This window comes from Equus quagga, chromosome 8, assembly GCF_021613505.1.
Source record: "Equus quagga isolate Etosha38 chromosome 8, UCLA_HA_Equagga_1.0, whole genome shotgun sequence".
Taxonomy (NCBI): domain Eukaryota; kingdom Metazoa; phylum Chordata; class Mammalia; order Perissodactyla; family Equidae; genus Equus; species Equus quagga.
Window position 1 is genome coordinate 44,506,819 of NC_060274.1, and position 18,878 is coordinate 44,525,696.

Genomic DNA, 18,878 nt, shown 5'->3' on the forward strand with positions numbered 1-18,878 from the left:
TACTTTGATTCAGAGCTGTGGTGATTGTATTTGAGAGTTTGCAGTTTCCACCCTCCAAAGCCTCTGCCAGAGGTGTCAGTAGTTCCCTTTTTGTACTGCTTCTGTCTCTGAGGTTGCTGGTGCCTTGCTACTTACAATGTCACTGCAGCTATGGGTGTTGCCACTGGGATAACTAGGCTGGCAAGAACATCTGCTGCTTCATAGGTTGCCTGGGTCACATGTTCCTCCACTGTGATGGAGAGAAGGGGAAAATTGGGGCAGGAGCCAGGATCATAGGTGCCTCTGTCATGTGTGGGTTTGTTGGATCTGAAAGCCCTGCTTTTGTGGGTGGGGGGTCAAATTTGTGGGTGCCCTTGCAGATAGTGGGGCCCAGGGCCATAGGCTTAATTGTTGCCATTACCTGGGTCTCCATGGACTCTCCACAGTCTCAGGCACTGCTGCCATATGCACCATTTGCACTGCTGGTCCCGGGTTATTTCAGGATGCTGGCAATGCTTTTGTGGGTCACTGGGATCATGGGTGTCAACACCACTGCCAAGTAGGCTTGGGTCATGGTTGACACTGCTACCACCACAGGGAGAGGGGTACATGGGTCAAAAGTATCATAGGGCTTCCTAAAGTTTCTGGCCTCTGGTGACTGCATGGTTCCAAGAACTTCAGGTCATGGGCACCATTGCTGCTGCAATGGGCCCTAGGCCTTTTATGGAGCCCCTGTTGCTAGCAGGGCCAGCATCTGGGGCACTACTTCTGGGGGCTGGTTTGTGGGCACCACTGCAGTTCCTGAAGCCTCAGGTCACAGGTGCCACCCACCACTGCTGGGGGAAGGGAAGAGGCTGAATCACAAGTGTTGCTGCAGTTCCTGCAGCCTCTGGTCTTGGGCTCCAGGATGATTCCTAGAACCTTAGGTCACTGGCACTGCCACTGTTGCCAGGGGTATCAGAGTCTTGGATGCAGCCTCTGCTGCTGGGAGGGCCAGTGTCAAACGCACTGCCACTATGGGAGGAGGAGCAGCCTGAGTCACAGATATCATCGCAGGTCCCAGAGCCTCCAGTAGCAGACCCTGCAGTGATTCCTAGTGCCCCTGGGAGCATGAGATGCCTGGATTCCTGAGACCTCCATTTGTGAGTGTTACCTCAGCTTCTGGGGCCTCTGGTTGCAAGCACAACCACAGATTCTGGAACCTCCAGTCTCTGGAGCTGCCACCACTGCTCCCCTTGTTCCACTGTCTCCACAAAGTCCAATTCATGCACCTTCAGAGCTACGAATGTATGGATCTCTCAGGCACTCGTGTGCCATGCAGAGAATAATTTGTTGATTAATGGGTGTCCTGGTTGTAACGTAGAGGGGAGAGACAAAGGGAACAAGTCACTCCTCCATGATGCTGACCTCACTCAAAACAACTCTTGACAACAATAACCCCAAGCTCGGAATTTACAGCAGGTCTTGCAAAAAATTATGTCAGTAGTTCTGCATCTCTGTTCATAGTCAAACTGCGATATATATATATATATATATACCATCTTTAGTTACCCATCACTTAAACTCCCTAAAATATTAGATTAATAAATATAGCAAGATGGATATTAGTAGGGAAAACATATAGCCAAGGCAAAGTCTTACATGTCAAAAGACAACACACAAGATAAAAAATAACAGTGATTGATAAACATACTGAAATCCAAACTCACTAATATTCACATAATCAAAATTACAAGCACAGCATGCATTTTTACCTTTATGTTATTTTAAAAAAGTTATTAATACCCACTTTTGGAAAAAATGTGGTCAAATAGATAAACATTCTGTAGAGGTAAATTCTAATATGTATTAAGCATAATAAAAATCTTCATGCTTTTTGTTCATACATTTCATTGCTTAGAATTTCTTGTGGGGAAATAAATGGCACACACACTAAAAGAAGTGTGAAGATTATATGCATTCAAAAGTTATGGAATAGTTGATTAAAATATGGTACATCTATACAAATCCTTTCAGTTATTAAAAAAACTATGACATAGGAAAATTCATGTTTTATAGTCAAGTAAAAAGCAAGGATACACAATCATAAGTTTGAGTGTAAAGATGGTTGTCATTTCCTCTTTGGATATTACTATATTTTATCAAATGTTCTAAAAAAATAATATATTATTTCAACAAAGCTTTTTGACATACCTTTGATATTTTAGGAAATGACTAAATACTTTTGTTCATTTTTGTCATTTGCTCAGCTGCACACAGGTACAAGTTTCTCAAGTGAGAGAGTTAGATTGCAATTTGCCTCCATTGGCAAATTCTTCTCAATGTTTTTGGGAACAGCCAAAACGTGAGGAAGGTACGGTGTTAAATTTCTTGCCAAAACTCTTACCACTGAGCTATCCAAGGGGAAATTTAATTAATAGGAAGTAAGATGTGACAATTACTGAGTCACCGCATACAGCATATGGGGAAGCTGAAATATTCTGTGCTCTCACTATTCCTATTTTTCTGGATGTGCTTGGAAACTTGTTGGTTGAATGGATGGGGACTTCAATGGCATCTTCTCTGCTGGCATTGTTTGCTTTTCCACTAATCTGGTATACTTAGATTTTTATCTTATCCAGGCACTAGATTTATTTTACCTTTTCCATTTTTCCCATGATACTTCATTGTCTGAATTGTCCTCAAATATATATACTTGTCTCTGATATTGATACCTCATCTCTTCAATGTAAAATATTTGGGTAAATGACTATATTTCATAAAATCATTTTTCCTCTACTGTAAACCACTACATTACTCGTTTTCTCACTATTTCCATAAAAAATTTTTATGTAAATCTAGATATGCTTGATTGAATATATTTTTTCCCTTTCAAGTCTCTTCTTCAATAAGTTAAAATCTTTCTTTTTTCTTTTCTTTTCTTGTTTTTTTAAAGATTAGCACCTGAGCTAAAAACTGTGGCCAATATTTTTTTTTCTGCTCTACCTACCCAAATCCCCCTGGTACATAGTTGTATGTCTTAGTTGCAGGTCCTTCTGGTTGTGCTATGTGGGATGGCACCTCAGTGTGGCCTGATGAGCGGTGCCGTGTATGCACCCAGGATCTGAACCAAGCAAAACCCTGAGCCACCGCAGCAGAGTGTGCAAACTTAACCACTCAGCCATGGGGCTGACCCCCAAAATCTTTCTTTCATGCACCACTACCCTACACAAACATATTGGCTTTCATTGTAAGCAACAAAAAAGTCAGGAATAAACAGTTAATACATATCAGGTTGATTGCAGCCAACATCTCTGCACTTTAGAAGTGTCATTTCAGCCCAAGCATAGAGGAGAGATTTAAGGTTGAATAAGGACAGACAGAAAGGTATTTCAGGGCTTTTAGTAGCACAGGAAAGAGAAGATAAGGAGTTAAATTAGAGCAGTGACTGTGTCTGATTCCACATGGCTTGTTGAGACAGGGAGGAGTTAAGTTTCCCCTGAATGAAAAGGTCCTATGAAGGAAAGCTTCCACAGGTTGCTCTTTGTGGGATGGCACGATAGAGTGGATGGGAGGGTAGAGTGCACCACCAATCGAGTTCCTAGCTGTCACATTCCTAGAGCCATTAGTGTCTTAGACTATTTCACTAGACTGCAAACTCTACTCCAGGACACACATTGATCTTTTTGATTTCATGTTTTTAGTGCATAATTCAGGATCTGCCACAGAATAGTTACCTTCTATGAATGTCAATGATGGAGAAGTTTACCAGAAGTTCCACAGTTCCTCGTGAGTCCTAGAAACTTCTATGTTGAGTTGAAATGGAAGTCTCTGTAGCAAACAGTAACCAGTGTCTGCCACAGCCATCCATATTCCCTGCCCTGTGGCTGTCATCCTCCAAGAGACTCACAAAGCTAGACATCAACCTCCCCAGAGTTGGTGGGAGAGATAGGGCAAAATGATTTAAGATGAATTTGTCCTGGTAGAGGCTCTCTACATACAGTTTCTCTTTAATGAAAGAGAAGCCCCTGGAAGAATTCTCCTGCCCTATGCTGTTTCTGGTCTCCTGACTTCAAATATGTCTGTGGACATGGAACCTGGAGTTGCAGCAGGACTTGGGAAACATAAATGCCCCTAAATCACTCAAAGGCCAACCCAAAGCACAGACCGCTGCCTCCTCACAGATTTCTTGCTATGGCCAGAAAATGTCACTTTAGTCAAGTCTTCTGTTATTTGTAACCAACACATTTCTAATTGATGTTAAGTCCAATGTCTACCATTTACTCTTCTGCTGGGCTTGGGAGATAGAAATCCATGTTGTTTCTTTCTTCCAGCTCTTCACTGTGAAGTGTTGTGAATTCTCAGGTCTAAATCTTTCAGTAGAACCAGAGCAGGATGTATTGATTCTTTTTATTTTTTTAACCCACTTAAGATATGTTTATTAAGCATATACTATTCACCATGCAATGTGTTAGGCACATCCTTTTAACCTTGTCAGTAATTCAAATATATTTATTTTCTCTGTCATATTGATGCATCTGAATCTACACAGCATTCCTTTCATTGTGTCCTACAAGTAAGAGTCTGAATTCAAGAGGCCTTATGAGTGACTTCATTTGTCATAGAGAAGCTGGCTGTTGAGGCAGGTGTCTCCTGTGAGCATTTCAGAAATACTAAGTGTGATGGATATGACTCCCAAACTAGCTGTGACATTAATAACAAACGTATTTTCAAAGGCTTTGCTGCTACTCCCTTTGCTTCTTCAAACCAGGTGCTGAAGGGCTGTGTCATATTGACAGTCACCAAGAGGAGGATAAATACGTCTTGATGCTCTTGTCAAAGCAGCCACCTGGATCTTAGAATTCTCTTAGTCTAGAAATTCAGCTGAACAACAAGCACCACTTCGGGTGTGACTTTATTACCAAATTCAAGTCTTTTTGAAAAACACATTTAGCCTGTGTTTAGAAGTTGGAGATTGTGCCCATTTAGTACTGAAAGTCACTCTTGCTTGGGGATAAGTCAATGTTGAAATATTGCTGTTTCACTAACTCTCCCAATACCACATCTTAGAAACTCAAATGAGAATATAAATAGATGTTGTTTCTTTTGTGTATTCTATGTGGGCTTTCCAAAGCAAAGGATTAAAAATGCTGATCAATGTGTTGTGCAAGGTCTCACATAGACAAGTGGTTGGTGAGGGGTTTTCCACCTAGTTGGTGTCACCTCAAGGCTGAAGTGCAGCTCTACTCTCTTCGTTAATGGAACAACCTCCCTCACTTACCGAAGAGAACTGTGCCCTTAAGTTCTAGATGATGGAGGAAAGAATAGAGAATAGAAGTGATGGGTTGTTCTCGAGTGCACTAAGCATTGACAGAGCTTCTCCTGGACTTTCCTGTTTGGTAGAATTGTCCCTAAGCATTTACAGGTTGCTGGTGTCCACGAGGAGGTACACCTAAATTCCCAGACTACATAGACTTCATAAAATTGTTAAAAGTAAATGCATATACGGAAATTAGATTAGGAGAATGGAGGGAAGAGAAAAAGGAGATAGGTAAAGATTCATGTTTGACTTTAAAGAATGCAAACTTCTGGCGTTTCATTAATATATTGATTGATGGGAACCTTAAAAATTACCTTTTTCACCACTGTCCCAATGCTTGCCTCCTTTCAATCTCTAGCGAATACATGTGTTTTATTTCCTCAGTTCCTATTTAAATACCCATCTCTGGTAGGGAACATACTGCTTATGAAGATACACATTGAGGAGGTTGATTTTCCCTTCTTTTCATTATTATTTATTAGTTGAATTAGAATCAATTTACTGAGCATTTGCTCTTTGCTCTATACTTAGTTCTTGCTAAGGGATGCAAGTTGGTCCTGCCTTAAGAGGTTGCCTGCCCAGTCACTACTCTTAGTACCTTTAAAGTCTAGTTTGTAATAAAATATTTCCTAGTCATAGCAATTGGAAATGCTTTGGACACCTCGTCCAGGTTGGGCCACTCAGATTATTCTCCTAGGAAGTGGACTTCAGTCTCAGAGCCCTCACTATTGTCTGTTGGACCCTGCATGGAGTGTTCACGTAAAATCTGATCTTGGCAGTCATATTTGAGAAGGCTGTAAAGTGAACAGAGAAAACCAGAGAAATTCTAGCTCCCAAGGAAGAGAAAAGAATAGTGCGGACACCTAGAAAGAAGCAAGAATGAATGGCCCCATTGTACCAAATAGAGAAGATGGAGACAGTTATCTATCCTTTTATCCTGAAGATTTTTCTCCTTTTATTCCCTTCCAATTATTGGCATCTGCCTCTCAAGAGATCTTCCTGTCCTTAAGGTCCAGAGACACTCTTGTATCCTCCCTCCCCAAAACTCCCTTTTACTGTTTTGACTAATTTGAGAGAGTTCTGTGCCTGTGAAACAATGATTCCTGGCTGGGTCTTTGCTATTCGGGTAACATGGGATTGGCTTCTTCAACCAAGGAGTGTTTATGACTACCTCTCTAGTGAGGGGAAGCCACTGGGCTCTATTCTTTGGGAAAGACAAGTTCCTGCTTTTCCATTGTTGAATCCTTTTTACACCTGATACTTTTACTGTTTAATCTGTGTGGAGGGTGTTGAGCATGGATAAAGTTTTATTCCCCTTTCCAAGCTAGTTACCACTTTGACCGCCATTTATGCTGGAGCCAGTACATACAGACAACTAGAAGAATGTTTAAAGAGCAATCTATCAAATGTTTCTGGAGTCAAGGCCGCCTGGAAATTTAAGCTCTTCCATATGCTTGGATAATACAAAAGTAGAGATCCTCACTGGCCGTACTTATGGATGCTCCAGATAGATGTTCTTTAGACAGCCCAATTGTCCATTGTGAGACCATTCTCATTTCTTTTCTGAAATCCTTTTACTTCCCTTAGTCTCTGTTCTTGTGAGTCTTTCTTGCATCCTAAATCCTAGCCTTTACTTTTTTTATCTATCTTAGTAACCCTACCACAAATATATTTCCAGTCTTGATTCTCTCTCCTCTGAATTTTTGTGGTAAAGCTATCATCCTCGCTCCCCACCACCACCACCACTGCTTCTTTCTGTGGGTGGTGAGAGAGGAACAATGACATCAGTCATGGGGTTACCTTTCCAGCTGGCTTTCTCCTTTCCCTTTCACCTGAGCTCCAGCCACAAGCTTGTCCCCAGACATCAATATTCCTCAGGGCCCAAACTCAGTGCCTTCCCTCTGTCTGAGATAAATCTCCTCCCACCCTTCCTCTTTCGGTGGTTTACAAGTGTTTGTCCAACACTGACGGCTTCCTGGGAAGTTGCATTTTATTTTATTTCATTCTTTTGTCACTGCACTTAAGCATTGCCTTGTATAGTTCTGCATGAAAAGAGATTTTCTATTACTAAGTTCAATTGACCATCTGATCTATCTCATACTTCCTTTTGTATGAATATGAAGCATAAATGGCTTTAAAATCAGAGAATAAGGGATATTGACTCTGATAAATACAAGAGTTATGAAATGATTGACTTTAATTAAAAATGATTTAACATTAAATGATTTTCTGGTTCCTAATTTTTTCAAATGAAAATTATTTATCATATGCAGAAAATAGATAAATATAAGCAAGATAGTTGTCATGAAATAAAATTTTTAATGTGTAGATTTCACCCATGTGTTTCTTCTATTTTCCCCTATTTCATCAAAACAATTCAAGAGGTTCAGGCTTATGAACCAGTTAAAATACTCAGTTAGATGCATAATATCTTAGAAGTCTTTAACACAAATTTTCAAATACTTGGGTTTTTTTCCTCCATATAATAATGGAAACTGGGATTTTGAAGATTTCTGAACAACTTCACTAAGATACTTATCCTTTTTGCCAAAGATAGGTAATGGGTAAGAGCTATGAGATGGCACTAAGAAAACAAGGTAATGTCAGCTCCAATTTAAATTATCTGGTAGTGGAAATTGGAGTTTAGATTTTTTTTTTAATGTAGAAGCTGCTAGAAAAATCATGAAAAATTGAGTAGGGTCACAGCATTTAATAAACATTCTACTTTTTCTGACACTGGCTTTAGCATTGCTTGTACATTTTCTGGTTTATTGGAATGTAATAGTCTAATAGGGTCAGCAGTGATATGCACCTCTTCCTAATATATTTATAATTACATTTGTGAGGTCCAATTGTAATAAAAATACTGTAACTTGCATTCTAAAATGATTTGTATTGCTGATAAAGTCTGAAATTTTCCAGCTAATTAGAAAGCTATATCTTTAAAAAATGCAAAGTTGATATATAAAATATATAAAAAGTATGTTGCTGTTTTGTTTTTTTCATTTACAGCTGCCTCCACGATTGTTTACCAGTTTGATATGAGCTGATGGTCAGTGCACTTCCAACCTCCAGACTGGGCTTATTTTTTATGGAAGATGGAATAAAGGAGGGGAATTGATAGACAAAATGATATACCCTCAACATATGGGTTATTTCCTCATTTGGCTTAGTGTTAATGAAATATTCTACCCAATAAAGAAAGAAAAAATTATTTCAATAGAGATTTAGTTCCTATATTAAAAGTGTTTGAACGCCCTTATGCTATTGACTGTTTCATCACAAGCCGACAATAGCATTCAGTGCTCAGTACCACACTTTAAGGAAAATGGAGAGAATACTGCAGGACCTCCAGCTCTGTCTCTGGCCCTGGAAATCCCAATTTGTGGTTGAGCATCCAAGCAGTTTACTGTGCCTCTTGCCACAGTCAGAAGAAACTTCCTTCACTCAGCCAAAAAAAAACTGAGAAACAACTGGTATGTTTCCTGTAAACTCTAAAATCATGCCAAAGGGGTGATCCATTTATAACACTGTTATGTGTTGAATCATGGCCCCTCAAAATTCCTGTGCTGAAGTTCTAAGCCCCAATGCCTCAGAATATTACCTCATTTGGAAATAGGATTGTTGCAGATGTAACTAGTTAAAAGGATGTCATACTGGAGCGAGATGGACCCCTAATCCAATATGACTAGTGTCCTTATACAAAGGAGAAATTTGGAGACTGACACACACACAGGAATGATGATGTGAAGACACAGAAAGAAGAAAGCTGTCTACAAGCCAAAGAGTGAGGGCTGGAACGGCTCCTTCACAGCCTTCAGAAGGAACCAACCCTGCTGACACTTTGATTTCAGCCTTCTAGCCTCTAGATAATAAATTTCTGTTGTTTATATCACCCAGTTTATGGTATACTGTTACTGCAGCCCTAGCAAACTAATACAGCCACAAAGTAAACATTTTAAATGATCTATTTCTTCAAAACTCTGCTCATCACATTAGAGCAGGTGTCCTCAATTTCTTTCCCTTTTATCCCAAAATCTTTGTATCTTCTATTTCTTTGCTGAAACATTTGAGTTCTTTGCTGAGCCTATTTTTTAATTGTGTCAAGAATGTTTGCAATTGCTTCATTAAACATTTTTTTAACATGGCTGCTTGAAAATCTTTGCTGGATAATTTTAACATCTCTTGCTTTTGAGTGTTGACATATATTGATTGTCTTTTTTCCCTTCATTTTGAGAGCTTCTAGGTTCTTATGATGACAAGTGATTTTTGATTGGAATTTGGACATTTTTATGTTATGTTATGAGAATTTGTGATGATATTGAAACCTTCTAATTTAATTGGCTTTCTCTGACACATTGCCATAAGGGAAGTTGGGGATAATTTCATCTCATCATCAGCGATGGAGTTGAAAATCCAGGTTCCCAGTGCATCTTCTATTGACACAATGGGAGCCACTCCTCATTACTGCTAGGTAGGAGTGGGAGTTTCCGTTTCCCATATTGTCTCCTCTAATACCGTGGGGCATGGGTACCTCAGGACTGGTCAATGGAGATGGAATTCCAAACTTTTTACCTGGGCTTCTCTCAAGACACCTTAATGGGATGTTAGATATCCTGTTACAGCTTCACAAGGGTGAAAATCAAGGCTGCCTACTCTGCCCCGGCTGACACGGGTGGAGTGGGGTCACAGTTGTATCTGTGGTGTTTGGTTGAAGAGGAGTGGTTATTTTATAAAATTTGCTGACTCCCTAGGCTACCTTTTCCCTAATTCTTCAGCCAGAGAGAGTAAGCTTCTGTTGTAGCTTTTATTGTCTGCACCTGTTGGCATTTCTGGGTCGTCAGCTCCTTCAGCAACACAGCTGGTAAATTTGAGGCAAAAATAAAAAATAAAAAAAATAAAAAAATAAATAAAAAATAAAAATAAAACCATAAAATGTGGGGACGCATTACCACATCTTTCCTCAGGTTCTGACCTCACTCACTACTTTTTGGGTTGTTTTCTTTTATGTGTAATGTCCTGGTTTTCAGTTATACTTGGTGAGAGGAATGGACAATCAGAAGCTGTCACCCTTTTATTGAGAAAGTAAAACTTTGCAAAATAATTTTCTACATGCACTTCCATGGCTACCTACATAATTCTTGGGATCCTGTGAAAAACAAAAAAGGAGACTCTTATTCAAAAGCTAGGGGGAAATCTGCATATAAGGTACTCAAATATAAATCTATTTAATTCAATTATATTTTATTCTTATAAAACATAGTAGAGATAATAGTGATCCAAAAATAATAACATACCTTTAAAAGTTTAAACATATATATTTTTATCTGATAATTTTATATAATTCGCGAATAATAAACCTTTGTTAATGTGATATCTTGATCAGAAGACTTTTATGGCTAACTTTTCTGCAAATTTATTTATTAAGTCAACAAAATTCATACTTCAGCAACTTCAGTTTCAACTGATACAATTGAAAGTGTTGTCTCTCTCTCTTAGCAAATGCAAATTCACAATGGTAGTGCCAGTGCCAGCTCAGAACACTGTGAAAGGGAGAGAGGTGGCCCTTGGCTGTAATCTCATCAATGCTGGTACTGCTTCCAATCAGTGTTCTCAAGGATGAGAAGACAGGCCATGGTGACTAACAAATACCCACAGATATCTGAGGAAGTCATTTCCTCTTACAAGGAATATAGCAACCTAACAAACAGGAAAAAAAAAAAATAAAGAAACTTGGAGAAAACAAAGACCATTCAGAGAGAAGAAAGTGTTAAAATATGACTAATATTCTTATAGAAGCTAGCACACTTTTTCTGTAAAGAGCCAGATAGTAAATTTTAGGCTTTGTGGGCCACAGTCTTCTGTGTCCCCCTCAGCTCTGTGTTGTGGGATGAAAGTGGTGTCAGACAACACTGACGTGAATGAGTATAGCTGTACTCCAACATGGTTTTATTTACAAATCAGCTGGTGGGTCAGATTTGACCCCTGAGCCATAGTTTTCCAACCTCTGTTGTAGGATGGGTTATACTAAGAGAACAAAAATATGCTTAGAAATTGAAAATAGAATAGACAGAGTGAAAAACTCAGTCAAAGGGCTGGAGGGAAGATTCAATTAGGAAATTTCTGAGAAAGTAGAGTAAACAGAAAGAAGAAGAAAAAGACAACCAAATTAGAGGACTGATTCAAGAGGTCCAACATCCAAATAAGAATAGAGAAAGAAAGAAAAGATAAGTTTAGGGTAACTAGTACACCATTTGGAGAAGCTAAGAATTTTCAAAACATCAAGCTATGACACCTTTATCTCTCTCCTCCCACATTATATTTGAAGCATCAAACATTTAGCAAATAATGACAAAATTAAGAAGTGGCTTTCAAACAACAATCCTGAAAACTGCCAGGAAAAAATGGTCCAATGATGAAGCCAAAAATACGATATAAATTTTTTTGTTAAGGTTTAAGAAAGATCTAAGAAGATATCGCTGAATACTATTCAGTTGAGTAAAAGAGCCCTCTGAAGAGATTAAGGGTGGGTGTGCTTCACAGATCATTTCAATGGTATAATAGAGCATCTAGGAAGCTTAAGGAGATGGTCTCTTGGCCTTCTCAGAAGAAATTCAATGTAGAGAATAGCTTACCTTGGAGATATTTGTGAATATGCCATTTGTCTAAATGGGAAAACTCCAGAAAGATTCACGGAATGCCTTCAGAATTATTCAGAGAATTATATTTGAAGAAACTACCAGCTCAGACTGATGCAGAGAATACCCAGCCCACACTCAAGTACAGGAGAATTGAGCTACATGTCTTGAATAGGTAAGTATGAAAGATTTGATGACGTATTTCTAAAACCACCAAACTTTGGAGGCCACATCAAAAGAGTCAAGATTTTGAATGATTTTAGACATCATAATTGAGTACAATGGTTTTATAGCAACGTAGGAAATTATTTCCAATCTATAACTCTAGACTCAGCCAAATTATAATTTAAATATGAGAGTAGAGTAAAAATATTTTCATACATGCAAGGTCTCAAAAATTTATGTCCCATTCACTGTTTCTTAATAAACTACTAAAGAATGTGCTTTACCAAAAAGAGAGAATGAAGTTGCAAAGAAAAACACAATGGATCCAGAAAAAACAAGATGCACTACTGAAGAGAGGAGAAGAGAATATCTAGATCAGTAGGAAAGATCCCAGGTGTGGGTGTGTGCCAGTCACAGCGCACAACCCATCCAAGCAGGGTGGCCCAGTAAATAAGCACATTGACACCATTTTAAAGAAGATAGGTGCCCAAATGTGTCTGCCTTCCCTGTTTGTCTGTATTTGGATTGTGCTGGCCAAGTGTGGTCCTTCTCTCCCCTCCATGCCCTATGGCCTGGATCAGCTGAGGACACTCATCTCTCTCCACAAAAACGTGATGCTGTGTCCCCTATTTCTGAAAGCTAAAAGTAGACCATTGTGAGACAAGAAGCTACAAATATAAAGAGGCCCACTCCTCCTGACCATATTTCTGGTGGAAATTCTATACCTGGCCCATCCCGTGGCCCAGACAAGGTCTTGGCGCAGTGAGCTCTGGGTTCCCAGGACCCTCTTATGACCTTGCCCACTGATAGCCCAAGAAAAGTCTCCAGTTAATCTTGGAGGAAGCTAAAATTAGACTATGACTCATAATGAAAACACTGCAGGAGTTAGAAGAGAGAAAACTAAAACTGTAGGATAGCGGTGGGCATAAAAATATATGTAAAGTATAATTTCACTCAAAATATGTCTCATTATTCAGAAGTGGGTAATACACATTTAATGACAGAAATATAGCAAACTACTTGGTAAGAGGGAGGAGGTGAAGCATGTGTGTGGCTGTGTGTGTTGTCCATGTGGCTGTGTGTGTGGTATCTAACAGTTAAATCCTCACTTTCAATAGACAGTGCTCAAAACTGAAAAACAAGAAATCATGATGTATGCCTATTGTTTAGAAATACAGATATACATCACGAGCAGAAGAAAACGTTACAGATTAAAGTGGTTGTCCCTAGTGACAGGAATTAGCAATGGGAAAAGTGGAATGGGGAAAAGCTTTTTTCTTTATTAGTCTCATTTCATTTGTAAACACAATATATGTGCTGTTTTGATAAAAAATGAAATATTAAAAGAGAAATAAATGCAATTACTAGAGCTTAGAATAAGTGAAAACTTTTTAAAATATTTGAGATTATTATATGCTCTATTATACCAATATTATAGAGGAGAAACAGAAGCCCCGAGGAGCTGAGGAATCCACACTATTCTAGCTAGTAAATCACAGAGGTCCAGTCTCTTTGTGATACTCTCTTGAGAGGTGAGGGGAGAGGGCAATGGTGACTTGAGTTTGGGTGGTGTCCAGAACTCACCTCCAGGGCCCTGGTGACCAATAGCTGTGGTGAGTCACCAGGTTCCAACTGGCTGCAAGGAAGATAATCCAAGTCCCACTGAGCAAGGGGCAAGGCTGAACTGCAGGGGGTCGGGGCCTTCCATCAGGATTAATAGATGATCCGAGTAGGAGGAAAGACACTCAGCTGTGAAGAAAAGTGAGCCAACTATCATGATAAGGCCTCTCTCAGGTCCACTTGCAACAAAACGTTACTGTTTTCTAGACATGAGTTTAGTCTGAACAAATTAGCAAACTTATATATGAATGATCCAAGGAAGACTAGGTACTTTGTAAAATTAGTCAATCTGGAGGTGTGTGGCTTCCTCACTGACAGTTAGCTTTAACTATTTAATTGTTAGTTAGCTTTAGGAAGGGGCATTTTACATTAATCTTTCATCCCTCACTCAGGTCAATTAGCAAAGTGCACAGCTGCCGCACAGGTAATGACTCTATTATGACAAAATTGCCAGTAACTTGTCATGATCTATAAATGTTGGGGTTTTGCTTACATCTCCGGCTGGATCATTTTATGCTAAAGATAATAGTAGACCCAGCCCTTAAATGCCTATTTAGTGATTGCCTGTTTATTAGGAACTTAACTGAAGTGTTTCTTGTTAACACATGAGAAATTTAAAAAAGGAAATAATAGCAAAATGAATCATTGACAAATACATCTCATGGCACCTGGATACTGTTTTCAAGGCCTGTGTGATTAGCATCTGACTTTTTTTTGGTCTTCCAAATTCTTATCAAACTCCTTTTGTGTTCTATGCTCTGAGCTGGGAGCTGGGGGTCCAGAGATATACAATGGATAGTCATAATCCTGACTTCAGGTAGGTCTAGTGAAGACGACAGAAAGATATTTAAAAATGCCTCTGTGAGAACATAGAGGGAAGAGCCATTAACGGCCTGTCTTCAAGGAAAAGGTGTGGCTTTGGCAAGGTGTTAAGCTTGAGTGGGAATATCCCAGAAGGAGAAAGGTGGAGGAATTTCCTGGGAAAAGAATAGCATTTCTAAGGGCATGAAACTGCGACAGTAGATGAAATGTTTGGAGATGTGTGCGGTGTGTGAGCCATGGAATAGGTGGCAGAGAGATGTGGAAAAGAGAGGGCTGGTTCAGAAAGGGTTGTGCAGCCACACTGTGCCTTTCTTTCTCTGCCTCTGAAGTGCCCAGTGATCATGGGCAGGTCTTGCAGTGAAACTCAAATGCTTTGCCTATGAAAACAGGATACATTAGGAATATTTGCTCCCCCCAATTTTTCCTAGCAGTCTCGATTAATTTTTTTAAAGTTTTAGTGGGATATAATGCACTTCACACAAATGAGCTCCAAGGCCAAGATAACTTCATTTAAATCCCACATCTTCTACCCTTTACCAGCGTGACTTTAACATACTGAATCTACTTAAAATTATCTCCTCATTTTAAAAGTAGAAATAGCATCTTATGTGATAAAGTTATGCTGAATATTAAATGACAGTAGCTAACTAAATAAATATTATTTCTCACTTCACTTCCCCTTATTTAAGGTTACTCTGTGATGGTACCCAATGCAAATGGAAACCTAAGTTTTAGTTCTTTGCAAAGGAGACGGTTGTAAAGTTTTAGGAATTATAGTATCCACAGTCTTCCATGACCTCTCAGAAATTCACTCATGGATCAATAGATGTGTTGAAAACTGGTATTTATGAACACATCCTTTATGTTCCAAAAAGAAAAAAACAAAAGGTAGTATTGGCAATGGTTGAATGTTCCATGGTGTGTTTTTTCATAGAATTACAAATACACTCAGAGCCATGAGAACATTTTTGAGATGAAGAAATATTTACGAGGCTGAACCTCCATACAGGCTATAACATGGCACATGCAGGCCTCTTTCTCTGGGCCAAGGGCATTGGATCTTGGATATTAAGGATCTTGGAACACTGTGCATACAGTAGTAATCACCAGATCTAGACTCAGACATGATACAGATCTTGGAATTATGAGACAATACAATTCTTTTTAAAAGTATGCTTAATATGTTAATAGATTCAATGTGAAAAGTAGACAATATGACAACATGCAAAGCCAAATGGGTAATTTCAGTAGAGAGATGAAAATTATAAGATATAATCAAATGGAAATACTAGAAATAAAAATACAGCAACACAAGTGACAAATTCCTTTGATGTGCTCATCAGTAGACTCAACATAGCTGAGGAAAGAATCAGTGAACTTGAAGATAAACAATAGAAAATTCCCAAACTGGAGTGGAAAGAGAAAAAAAAATGATAAAAAAATAAAAGATAAAAGAACAGAATCTCCAAGAACTGTGGGACAATATCAAATGGTATAGCATATGCATAATTGGAGTCTCAGAGCAACAAGAAAGAAAGAGACATAAAAAATATTTGAAGAAGTAATGATTGAGAACCTTCCAAAGCCATTAAACCAAATCAAAAATCTAATAAGTTCAGAGAACACCAACTAGGATTAATATTAGACACAAACACACAAGCACATACACATATGCACATACCTAAGGCATAATTTTCCAACTATGAAAACCAAAGACAAAGAAAAATCTTGAAGATAAACATGGGGAAACCACATTAGCTATAGAGGAACAAAAATTGAGAATTGCAGCAGACTTCTCATCAGAAATAATGCAAGCAAGGTGTTTGTCAAGATGGCAGTGTGAGCAGATGTTGAACTCACCTCCTCACATGAACACAACCAAGTTACAACAATTTTTGGAAAAATTAACCTAGATTGAAAACTGAAAACTGGATAAAAAGAACCCCCACAACAAGGGACAGCCCTGATGAAGGCAGAAGAGGCAGTAATTCCTGCTGTGGAGGAAAAAAGCCACCTTTGGGAGCAGTGGAGCCTCTCAGCTGTCCAGGTGGGAACCACCCTAAGGTATGCAGCCCTCCCTGGAGGAGTGAGGTCTGGAGTGGGGTGACACTGCTATAAGCTTCCTTCACACTTAGCCCAACTGAGGTTGTGGTCTTACTGTCTGGCTTTGCTGGCTATTAACTGCAGCGAGGATACCCCCAGAAAAGCTATTGACCAAAAGCTGAAAAGACCCAGGTCTTAAAGGGCCCCCGCATAAACTTACTCATTACAGCAAACTAAAATCACCAGAGAGAAGGCTGACAGTCCTTTGGTGAAACGAGAGTCACCTAGTGGGCTCTGGGGGCATCTTGGTGAGAGGAGGGACCTCTCCGGAGACTGAGACATTGGTGAGGGCCGTTGTTCTGAGTTAATCCAGGTGTGGAGACATGGACCCCTTTGGGTGCCATTGAGGTTCATCCCTTGGCCTGTTAGCCCAGGGGTCTGCCATGCCCACTGGAGCATGGATTTAAGCCAGTTCATCCAGGGTGGGCAACCTGCCCTAGGGACTGGCCCCACCTAACAGCAAGCCCTCAGTCTACTTTTCAGCCTGCATTGACTGGGTGCCTTGATCCTCTACAGGCAGGCAGGGATGTCTGCCTCTCTGGGGCAGGGCCTGTGTGAGGACTAGGTGAACTGTGGGGAGCATTGTTGGAGAAGTGGGGACCCCTGCAGAGCGGCATTGGGATATGCTTCAGGGGTTGAGAAGTGTGCACAGACCAAGACTGTGTTGACTGTGTATGTGGTCCTGTGGGGGTTGAGGCTTATCAGCAGCAGAAGACCTGTGCTTCACAAATAGCCATACAAAGGATCAGCCCCACCTTCCAAGGCCTGAAACAATTGAGTGCCCCTGTGCCTAGGGCCAGCCCCACTAAACCACACTCTTAAGAGAACTGAAAACAGCCTTGTAGGCCTGAGGCCTATCACAACTGTACGCCCCTGAGCCTAGCAATCAGCTACACTGGGTACCAACCCAATTAAGAGGAAAACTGCAATAGGAGTGTGCTGATAGACTTTGTAGCAAACAGTGCTGAGGCTCCCCAAACTGGATTTACAAACAGCTGCCCAAGGAAGGAAAGATTAGACTCCCTGGAATACCTGCAGTGGGAGCAACCCTGCCACAGCAGAAGTACACAAGTAGCTCACAAAGGGGTCACTCCTGCTTCTGATGGACTGGTGACAACAGGAAAGCACTCTGCTGGGCCTAATAAGGCATCTCATACATAATGACACTTCTTCAAGATCAGGAGACATAGCCAACTCACCTAATACATAGAAATAAGCACAGAGAAAGAGGCATAATGAGGAGGCAAAGGAATACTTTCCAAGCAAGGGAACAGGATAAAACCCCAGAAAAAGGACTAAAGGAAAGAGAAACTAGCAACCTACTCAACAAAGAGTTCAAATAAAATATCATGAGGATGCTCACAGATATGGGGAGAAGAATGGATGAACACAGTGAGCACATCAGTAAAGAACTGGAAGATATTACAAAAACCAGTCAGAAATGAAGAATTCAATACTGGAAATGAGAAATTCACTAGAGGGACTCAATAACAGTAGAGGAAGCAGAAGAACGGATCAGCGAGCTAGACGAAAGACTAGAGGAAATCACCCAAGCAGAACAGAAACGAGACAAAAGAATTAGACAGAATGAGAACAGTCTAAGGGAACTCTGGGACAATATCAAGCGTGCTAACATTTGGATTATAGGTGTCCCAGAAGGAGAAGAGAGAAACAAAGGGGCAGAAAATTTATTTGTAGAAATAATAGAGGAAAATTTTCCTGACCTGAAGAAGGAAACAGACATCCAAGTTCAGGAAGCACAGAGATCTCCAAAAGAGGCCCACACCAAGACACCAAGACATATTATAATCAAAATGTCAAAAATTAAAGACAGAGAGAGAATCCTAAAAGCAGCGAAAGAAAGGCCACAAGTGACATATAAAGGGAAGCCCGTCAGGCTATCAGAGGACTTCTCAGGCGAGACCCTACAAGCGAGGAGAGAATGGCACGATGTATTTAAAGTGCTAAAAGGAAAAACCCTACAGCCAAGAACCCTCTATCCATCAAGGTTGTCATTCAGAATGGAAGGAGAGATAAAGTGCTTCCCAGACAAGCAAAAAATTAAAAGAGTTTTTCACCAAGAAACCAGTTCTGCAAGAAATGCTGAAGGGACTTATTTAAGTTGGAAAGCAAGGACCACAAATAGAGATTAAAAAAATTACAAAAAAACCCGAAACAACAACAACAAAAAACCAGGCAATAAAATCACTTGTAAGGTAAAAATATAGTAAAGGCAGCAGATCAACTACCTG